Below are 614 nucleotides of genomic sequence, written 5' to 3' on the forward strand. Positions count from 1 at the left end.
GGTGGCTTAATGTGTTTGTAGTTGTGCTGCATCTTTAACCGGTTACACCAATCCTCGGGTCTGCTTTTTTGCCTGTACCATGCTTATTTATCACAGTAGCTTTGTAATATAATTTCAGGTCAGAGACTGTGATTGCTTTTGCCTCAACTTTGCTGCCTTTACTAGAATTGCCTTTGCAATTCTAGGTTTCTTGTGGTTCAAAATGAATTTTAGGAATATTTTCTTCAATTCTTGAGGTATGCTAATGGTATTTTGATTGGGATTACATTAAATCTGTACAACAATTTTAAAAGAATGACCATTTTCACTCTGTTTGTTCTTCCTTACCAAGAGCAAGGGTTATCTTTCCACTTTCTGACATTCTCTTCTATCTCCTTTTTCAGAGTACTATAATTTTCAAGGTGTAGGTGTTTTACTTCCTTTTATAGCCTGATTTCTAAGTTTTTTTTTTTTTGATCATTATTGTGAAGGGTGTGTTTTCTCTAATTTCTCTCTCAGTGAGTTTGCTCTTGTGTGCAAAACTGCTAATGATTTCTGTGTGCTGACTTTGTGTCCAGCTGTGCTATAGAAGTTGGTTATCACATCAAGAAGTCTTTTGGTGGCATTCTGGGGTC

Source organism: Octodon degus, unplaced genomic scaffold (assembly GCF_000260255.1).
Source record: "Octodon degus isolate 3935 unplaced genomic scaffold, OctDeg1.0 scaffold00155, whole genome shotgun sequence".
Taxonomy (NCBI): Eukaryota; Metazoa; Chordata; class Mammalia; order Rodentia; family Octodontidae; genus Octodon; species Octodon degus.